The 9,343-nt window shown below is 38.7% G+C and overlaps 1 long non-coding RNA gene across 1 annotated transcript; it reads left to right on the top strand.

Annotated features, from left to right (window-relative positions):
* Positions 1 to 301: 301 nt before the first annotated feature.
* On the top strand, positions 302 to 3,477 carry LOC128786321 (uncharacterized). The gene is made up of 2 exons (XR_008430242.1): positions 302 to 393; positions 2,748 to 3,477. It is a non-coding gene; the product is annotated as an uncharacterized LOC128786321 (long non-coding RNA).
* Positions 3,478 to 9,343: the final 5,866 nt, after the last annotated feature.

Below are 9,343 nucleotides of genomic sequence, written 5' to 3'. Positions count from 1 at the left end.
TCTGTCAGTTCTATCTCAGGAGGAGGTGGTGGAGGCTTTTGTGTTTAGTGATACAGAAATCTGTGGCAATCACATAAACATGTAGAATATGTAGAAAGAAAGACAACTTATTAGAGCAGCTGCTTATGTGGATGGTAAACAGAGAGAATCTTGTCTCATAATATTCTTATTCTCATTTATAATAAATCATATGCTGGTTTGGCTGATGAACAATTTGAGGTGCTTTATATTTGATGAAAAAAACCTAAACAGAATGCACATTTTAATACATTTCCCATGTCTTTTTTTCTTTAGTGTTTTTCTCCTTCAGAGATGGAAGTCTGCTTCAACATGTCACAGTATATTTTGATGGCACTGTCACATGGAGAAAAAACCTGATAATTTACTTCACAGGTAAACATCAGAAGACATGGTCTGAACCAAATCAACCCCAGCTTTCTCTCTCTCTTTGCTTTAAACAGAATTATAACACCCAATTCTTCCTTGAAAAGCAGAGTTTCTTTTTGTCCCTTACCCAGAAGGATGATTTAAGTGTTCCCCATCCTTGAGGATCCTCAAGGTAACTCCATCGTACCACTAAGTATTTGGAAACATCAGACTTGCCTACAAAGTTTGTAGCAACATCACACCCTTCAGCCTGTTGCAGACATCAGTTTCATGAGGAACATGCAGCTGCTGAACTGATCTTCCATAATGTCTAGGCCTAAAGTTAACTCAGCACTACATAAGAAAACAGAAAAAAATAATTGATTGTCTGTTTTATGCAGCCAGGCAAGAGCAAACATCTATCAACACTATCTTGAATACTCTCCCTTTATGAACATCAGACTGTTAGCTCATATTAGATACTTCTGTAAAATGGATCCTCAGGGATGAAACACTTGGAGCAGTGGCTTGTGAAGGAGAACAGCCCTTTGCAGCACTGTACGAAGAGGTGATGTACTGCAGAGTGTACAGGCCACTGCTCCTTCTCATCCTGTCTCATCATTTCTGCCCAAAGGTGTGTGTAGAGTGTGCCAGCGTATTTGCACTGTGATCCAAGGGAGACAAGACAAAACATGAGTTCCTTGCAGAAGCCAGGCAAGAGAGGCTCTGACTGAGGTCTGAACTGCATATTGTGTAATTGTATGTTACTCATTATGACCCTGTGTTTATTGCTTGGTTCAGTCCTACAGCTCTCAGACCACTATGCTGACTTCCAGGAAACTTAAAAAATATTGTTTCCCGAAAGCTGAAGTTATGCTATTGTCATAGAAAAAATAGCTGTCATTTATGGTCTTGTCAAGTTAAGTTCAATTTCAGTAACCATGACATGAAATCTGTACCAGACAACCTCACCAGTGAATCAAAAGGCTTATTCAGCCTAGTCATATATAAATATCAGTAATATAAAATTCTGACAATTGTAAGAGAATTGCATTCACAGAAGCTTTACACTTTCAGCCTGATGAAAGGTGATAAAACATCAGTCTGTATATAGTTCCATTTTGTCATTTGGTTGTGAAGTACTTCCTTCTCACACTAAAATTAAAATTTAAAGGCTTTCACTTTTGAGGAAAAGAGAATCATTGAAGAGAAATTCTCCCTGGCAAATTAATAGATAAGGTCTGCCATGCTAACTCAAAAAAGCAAGCAAAAGGTAAAAATTGAATCTCTTTATCACAGTTGAGTTATTTTTCTAAACTGGGGAAGTAATATGGGATGGAATATATAGGACAGATTCTCTTACAGAAAGTGCTTTTAAACTTTAAAAGATCCATAACTAATATTGGGAATGGTTATAAATGACAGTCTTCTCTTTTAGATTATGTTGCATTTATTACATTCTACCAGGACTTTATGGAGACTCTCAAGGAATTAAAGTTATATTTATGATAAAAATACGGAGCTGCTTCTAAATAACATTTTCATCATATTAACTGTTGCCTAGATAACAGGCGTATCTCCTTGAGCACCTCTATTCTGGTTTAGCCCTACAGCTTGCAAATTAATACAGTCATTATAAGACAGCAAAGCTATATCACTTACCATTTCATTATTGTTCAAGTCAAAATCCATATTTTTTCAGTTTTCCCTAGGGTTACAAACTGGATAGGGAAACGTTATCATCTTGCAGAATAATCTCTCAAGACTCACTCTCTTTGGTGTTAAGAGGAGCCGTTAATCATATTACAATAATTTTCATATTAATAGGTCTCGTGTAAAGACAGAGTTAATGCTCTCCTTCTAGAGTCTATCCTCCAACATAGTTTATATATATATATATATCTATATATATATATAAATATATATTTAAATCTGCTTGGAACTAGATTAGCACAAAAGATATCACGTCCTACTCAGTGTATGAATCAGGGTCAAATCAACAGCAAACCCTTAAATTTTTAATCAAAATGGCAATCTGTCATCCCTAAGAGAGTTAAATAATGTTTAAGTGAATAACATGAATATGTTTTAGTGGAAAATGCATGGGAGAACTTACTGCAGCACACAGAAAACATTCCATGGAATATCTAGAAGATACTTTAGTCCTTACATGAGATGCTGTGATGCTAGCATGCATATCCACTCTAAATTAAAAATCTTCTTTAGATATGAATTTTGTTTTCTGAGGAACCAGTACACCCTTTATTTTTGTGATCTCAGATACTGTAATTTTCTGAAAGCTTCTCATATAATGTTGTACATTTAATAATGTAATGTTACTTAAACTCAGGGAATTTTCTGATATTTTTCCTTTTTTCCAGTCTGCTGACCTGAGTAATGTGGTCTGCTCAGAAGAAGTTGAGTGTGAATTTAAGAAGCTGTCCAAGGGGTCAGGTGTTTGCCTAATTTTGAGCAGCCTGAATGTGAAACAAAGGTGGGTCAGGTCTGCAGGGACTTGGGGGTGACCCAGCTCTACTCCTGCTCTGCCCCTGTGCTGCCCTGGCTCGCTGGGAAGCCTCTCTGTGTGGGAGCCCGAGCACGGAGCTGGAGTTGTGGATAATGAACCCCATGGAGAGCAGAGTGGAGACTGGAGCACGATGCTGACTTAATGGGGCACTTTGGCTCCTGAAGCTGGTCGGCTTAGCCCAGGAAGGAGCCCACTGCGTCTTCCTCAGCAGTGTGGGAAGATGCTCCCTTGGGAAACCTTCACTTGCTGTCAGCATCTGCTCTCCTTTTGCTAAACCCTTTCACTGTAATGATGCCATCTCTCTCAGTGTCCTGTATTATTCTCCTCTCTGTCATTCCCAGGGGGTCTGATTAAAATCAGTGGAAAGCTCTCTTGGATTTTACTGGCTTTGGTACTCTCACTCTGCTCCTTAATGTGCCTTTCTTTTCTGTTTTTAACTGCTTTCGGTTTGGGCTCTCTTCTGCTGTGTTCTAAACACCTCTCATCTTTCCCCACATTTGTGTTTTTGTACTTTTATTCCTATTCCTGACCTGCTCGACAACTGTTAAATTACTTAGGCAGTGAATAAAATGCAGATTAAAGAAGTGCTTTCAGCTTTGAGCTAAAATGTGTTGACAGGTCTCACTAGAGGCCTAGAAGAGACATGGGAGAGTGGCATCATTTTGGGAGAAGAAAAGCTAGAAAAATGACTCTCCTCAGATCTGGGGCCTCACCATGATTCTGTGGCAGTATTCCTGGCTGCCTTAATGAGGTCATGAATCCACTAGAAGTGTGTAGAAACAATTTTAATTGGTGATAATTTTAACACTTGTTTAAAAAAATTTAAGGCAGCTGGAATGGGGTTCTATCTGCAGTATACTGGTGTAAATCAAAAGTAATGTTATTCAAACTTATGTTCTTCTAGAATAGCAGCGCTTTAGCAGAAATCAGATTCTAAAGCACTCCTGAATTTCAGATATTATACTGTATTTCCATTTATAACCTGACATAATTCCCACACAGCATATGGTATTAATCTGGTGTAAACACCGTGTTATGATGATACTCAAACATATACAGCTGACATGAAAATGTCTTCAAGTACAATATTTCCAAAAGCAATTATGTCTATATGGTTGGTAGTTAGTTAGCTTGTGTGAAGTTTTATTTCTTATTCATACGTATATGAAAGTTCACAAGATGAAACATTATGTATAAAAAGGGAGATATTTTCAACCTTTGCAAAAAAGTAGGAAAAAATCAGTATTCTACTTATTTTGGCCTGTTGGGCTTTTGTAAGGAAGTCTCACCTTCATGTGAACACAGGATTTTTACAGTGTTGGAATTTCCTTTTGTTTGCATTTGAGGGTAGATATATAGATGAATGCAAGGAATACAATGACACAAATTGAAACGGATGATATTTTGTTAGAGAAAATGCACTCAAAAATAAATATTTAGAGAAATTTTGCAATTCTCAGAGGAGGTAATACTCTTGATGTGTGAATGCCCCAGACATCAATCTCTGCTGGTAAACAAGCATTTTTCAATGCTCTCTGATGAGAGGGGTGGGAGATCAGCACCCCTTGTCCAGGCAGATGCACATGTGAAATCCTTAAAAAAATTGCCTAAGATTGGAGTTGAGCCAATTATTTTGTTGAAAGGAGATAAAGAAAAGCATGTCTTCTGAAAAGTAAATGCTTATGGATGGTAATATTTTTGCTTGAATGATTGCCAGTAGGGCCAGATTTACAGGTAATGTAACTTTTCTAGTGCCATCTCACCATTTTTAGATAAAATTATTTATTAGGATGAAGTGTAGCTTTTTCACAGATTGCTTCTAGTTCCACCTGGTACCTAGAGTTTCAAAATTTTTAGCCTTTCCTAGCCCATTTTTTTCTTCCTGAGGATCCTTTCTTAAATATATTCCTAAGACAAAGAAAATAAGGCAACCTCAGTATCACATTCTCGTAACAGAAAGGAACTGCAAGAAACTGCTTAACAACCAGCTCTGCACTCGTTAGCTTTAGTATAAATCTGCAATGACTTTATTTTTGTTACTTCATACTGGCACTACAGTGAATAACAGTAGGTTAGGCTGTTGATGGCATTGTGAAATGAGCATTTCCATGTCATCCCTATTATCCAAAACAGCATCTTAGTTTTAAAAGAGATAGCTAAAAAATTTGCAATGGGACAAGGATAAATCTGGAATAACTCCATTGAAAATTTATACCAGTGTGACCAGGAATTGAATTTAGCCCACTTTGTTGAATTCCTTTTAATGGTTTCTGCACGTCCAAGCATCCACCAGAGATTAGATGGAGGCAGCAGACTCGCCGCTATCTGCGATGCAGGCAGGACAGCTGGGGTGAAAGGGTAACGCATTATCACACTGCGCCACCTGGCCCATCCAACACAATTTGAGCAACCATAATTGTATTGATTACTTCTTGTGCTCATGACTAATGACCTCTAGCTGCAACCTTGCATTTTCTAAATCTTTTATATTCTGATTTAATAATAAGATTTGATTAAAAATTGCCATTAGCCAATGCCAATGATTAGTCAGCAAGACTCAATGCCGCCAAGTTCCAATGAGTTTCATTATTCTGGAATTAAAAAGCACAGAGAACTTCTCTGGGTTAATAATACAATGATTCTGTCTCAATCAGGAATGAAAGAAAACAGCTCTAATATACAAATGCAGCAAAATGTGTGGCTATTACAAATAACCACATTTTACAGAGAAGTATTTGAAGAATTAAAGGGACTTTGTCGCAGATGGTGGGGACAGTTTGCTTTTGCTTTTTATATTTGATTTGAAAGCCAGTGTCAGATGGTGTGTGAGGGGGCATTTTCCTAAGGAAGGACATTTCCTTTGGTGCAACAAGAATGTAGGGCTTATTCAATTTCTCCATGAGAATCCCTGCCACAACAAAAGAAGGCAAAGTGTATGTCAGCAAAAATGGACTGTGATGGCTTTAGAAAATGACAAGAGATTTGAACAGGTTATTTATCTGCTGAGAATATATTTTACTATGTGGGGTTTTTTGCATTTAAAAAAACTATGACATTATTTAAAAGGACATTGTCACATCTTTCACAGAAAATAAAAAAGTCTGCCATCTTCTTTCAAGAAGGTAAGATATTTAAACATATACTAATTTTTAGACATGTAGCTACATCCTGTGAAAAGCGTTAGGCTAAGAAGAGACTTAAGCATATATCTAAGAGCTCTGCTGGATCCAAATAGGCTTTGGTGTTTCTGTATTTGGGGTGTGCTAGTGGAGATGCTCTGTGGGGTGAACATCTGCTATGGGATGTGGTGTTCCCTCAGATCCTATTGAAGCTGACTGAGGACTGGGTGACACTGAAGTCAATGAGGGCTGAGAGCACTCAGCACCTTTCAGGCTCAGGTCTCTAAATAATAAAAGACTCTTGAGACACAGTAAAAGCATTTCCTGCCTGTCACACAGGAGCAGGAAAGCTGTCCTGTCTCACTGTCATCCTCCAGAAAGCATGCCATGCCCCAAACGTGAATCCCATAAGATTTTTAAGGTATTTGAATAAAGAAGTACCTTTTTAAAATACTGCTCACATAAAATCTTGTATTGGGTTTGCATGCCAAGGTTTTCGTAGAGGGGGAGGCTACAGAGGTGGCTTCTGTGAGTAGCTGCCAGAAGCTTCCCCATGTCTGGCAGAGCCAATGACAGTTGTCTCCAAGACGGACCCACTGCTGGCCAAGGTTGAGCCCATCAGTGATGGTGGTGGAGTCTCGTGGATGACATAGTCAAGAAGCAGGAGAAAACCCCACCAAACTGGAGTGCAACAGCTGCTGGAGGAAGGAGTGAGAATATGTGAGACGAGCAACCCAACGTACCCCAAGGTCAGTGCAGAAGGAGGGGGACGGGATCCTGTGGGGTACAGTCTGGAGCAGCCTGTTCCTGCAGGAGTGCACCCCACAGAAGGGACCCAAGCTGGAGCTGTTCATAAAGAACTGTAGTCCATGGAAAGACTCACGTTGGAGACGTTTGTGGGGACTCTCTTCTGTGGGATGGACCTTCTGTGGGATGCTGGAGCAGTGGAAGAGCGTGAGGAGTCTGCCTGCTGAGGAGGAAGGGGCAGAAAGCACACCATGGGATGAACTGACCACAGCCCCATTTCCCTCTCCCACTATGCTTTTGCAGAGGAGGCAGAGAAATCAAGAGAGAAGCTGATCCTTGGAAAAAGGGAAGGTTGGGGGAAAGGTGTTAAAAGATATGGGTTTATTTCTTCATTGTTTGATTTGTAATAAATTAAACTTATTTCCCCAAGTGGAGTCTGTTTTGCCAATGATGGTCACTGGTGAGTGATCTCTCGCTGCCTTTATCTTGACCCGTGAGCCTTTCATTATACTATCTCTCCCTTGCCCAGCTGAGGTGATAAAGTGATAAAGCAGCTTTGGTGGGCATCTGGTGCCCAGCCAAGGTCAACCCACCACAGATCTTTTGTCACCTTCAGGAACATAATTTTAAAATATTCTTTAATAAAGTTTGCTATTAGCAACTGTTGTTTTGCCGGCTTATTATAAGTGCCTTTAAAATGTTTCCATTAATTAAGGCTGCTTTTATGGACTACATCCATTTAGTAAAATTGCAGAAAGAAGTGCTGCTGACACATCTGCCATTGACTTCTGTTTGCCTGAGCATTTTATACCCCCGTGAATAGCACAGTGGGGAGAGAAAGCCTGCGAAAGAGAATGATAGAAAGAGGTGAATTCTGTCCAGCAAAACATGGAGGTCAGGAGAGACTCAGCTAATTATATACTCATGTTTTCCAGGATTTCATGAGGAGAGAGGAAAGTTGGTTAAACTCTGGTTACAATAGAATAGTGCTCTTAAAACATACTCTCTTAAAATATACATGAAATACTCAGAAAATAAAAATGCATAAAATGTCAGTTTGAATGTATGAGATTGTGTTTTGTGGGATCAGGCAGGAAGGAGGTTGATCTGATCATCTCTGTATTAACTTACCGAGGTTTTTATACACCCTCAGCTGACAGCATTACTAGCCAGATTATAATTATAATTACCTTGGCTTCATCTCAGTGTTTATCTGCCATGACACCCACCCAGCCACCTGCCTGCTATTAATTCATTCAACACTAACTTCATCTTTTTTTCCTTTTATCTTGTTTTTTCCTGTTATCCTTACTTTAAAAAATGTGTCCGTTATTAGAAACAAACTAACACAATATTTGTTTGTCCATGACATCACGTATTCCTTTGTTTAAAAAAAGAGAAAAAACCAATCCAGAATTCTTCAGATTATAAAAATAACCTGTTTGTGTTTTATAGTGAAAACTGGAAAGATCTGGCATTTGACTCAAAAACTCAGAACAGCTGATAATCTTCTTTAAATTGAATCTTTTTTTTCATCCATAATGCTGCCAGATATTCAAATAAGAGGAAATTCATGACAAAGGGCAATAAGCACGATACACAGTTGGCTTGTAGGATTCCACTGTGGGTGCAGTTCTGTATCAGTGTTGGATATTTGTTGCTGTTGTTGCTCCTGAGGTGTTGAAGTTTTTTATTTGTTCTGACAGAAAATTGAATGTCCAACTCTCCTGTAAAATGATGCTTAAAGAAAAATAGAAAAACAGTAAAACTTGAAAGAACAGCCATGCTCACAGTGCTTAAAGCCTTGCAAAGACTTAACACTATATTCTGCTATGCTGTTTATGGGACAGAAAGCACTTCTCAGTAGTCCAGGAACTGTGAACTGGTGCCATTTTGTGGATGTCCTTTTGGACATTTGGTGAGTGGTAGATTGAAGAATACACTGTAATGTGTCAGAGGAAGCTAATTATAATAATGGCTTGGGGTCAGGTAAATGCTTCACTATTTATCTGACCCAACCACTGTTTATTATATTCCTTATGTCAACACATTTTTACAGAGTGAAAATTAGCAACTAATTAATTTAATTTCAGGAGTTAATGTCACTGTAAGGAAAAAAACAAGGTTTATATTGAACAGTGATGTTTCTAGAAAAAAGCATTGTAAACATTGAAGTGAAGGGTCTTTAAAAGCAGCTTTGAACTGAATAATGTAAAGGTCTGATTCTGCGATTATTCATCAAGCATCAGTTCATCGAACTGCACTGAAGTATCCGGTCAAGTCTTGCTCAAATCAAAAGTACCTGGTTAAATGCTTTCTTAGACCCTGCTCAAGCAACATTTCTGACTTTGCTGAGCCTGCTTCCCTGGTGAAATGTGTCAGGGTGAAGGCCTAATTGCCTGTATTCCTCGCTCATCTGTTGATACTCCTTTTTCCAGTGGCATTTTTGCTCTCTCTGTCAGAGAGTTTGGAAATGTCAGAATCTAAGACACTACTCAGACCTCTGTACAGGTTTTGGGGGCACAGTTCAAGCAAGCAAGTGAAGGAAGGGAATTTTCTGAGGGTGTGTTATTGCTTATTATAT

This window comes from Vidua chalybeata, chromosome 3, assembly GCF_026979565.1.
Source record: "Vidua chalybeata isolate OUT-0048 chromosome 3, bVidCha1 merged haplotype, whole genome shotgun sequence".
Taxonomy (NCBI): domain Eukaryota; kingdom Metazoa; phylum Chordata; class Aves; order Passeriformes; family Viduidae; genus Vidua; species Vidua chalybeata.
The sequence above is the reverse complement of the archived record's forward strand: the minus strand, read 5'-3'. Positions and strand labels throughout refer to the sequence as shown.